Genomic DNA, 613 nt, shown 5'->3' with positions numbered 1-613 from the left:
TATATATACACACATATATACACACGCGAGGATTGCCCGGACGACCTTTTTACAACGCAGTATAACAGATTCTGAGGGAGGAAAGAGACCGAGAGAAAGAACCAACTCGACTGGTAGTTTATTAATCGACCTCGGGGTATTGAAAAGCCAAGATGATTCCAGCAAGAATTGAGCACAGATACTAACGGGTCTGCCAATGGACGCCTTACACTTCGCTGTGCAAAATGTTTCAGTCATCATCCTGCATTAGTTTTATCTTAATGGGTGTTGATAGGATACTACTGCACAAATTGTCTTATTATGCTTTGTTATAAAAATATATTCTATATTGCTATGAATTGTGTTTGGACGATATATTGGCGACAGATTAAAATGAGTTTCATTGAATTGGTATTTATGTGAACAAGCGTTGAAGTGATACTTGGGAGCGGGTAGGACGTCCATTTTCGCCTTTTCCAATCAGAGAAGGTTTCGTGCCGAGTAAAGGAACCGAGGGACAACCATAACAGATTCTCAGAGGTGCAGGCAAGCAGACAGACTGACAGAGGTATTGTTAGCAAACTAAGGGAATTCAATTCTGCTTTTCCTAAGGAGACATCAACTCTAAACGGAG

The sequence above is a fragment of the Octopus bimaculoides genome, chromosome 10, assembly GCF_001194135.2.
Source record: "Octopus bimaculoides isolate UCB-OBI-ISO-001 chromosome 10, ASM119413v2, whole genome shotgun sequence".
Lineage (NCBI taxonomy): Eukaryota > Metazoa > Mollusca > Cephalopoda > Octopoda > Octopodidae > Octopus > Octopus bimaculoides.
Note: the sequence above shows the minus strand (reverse complement) of the source record.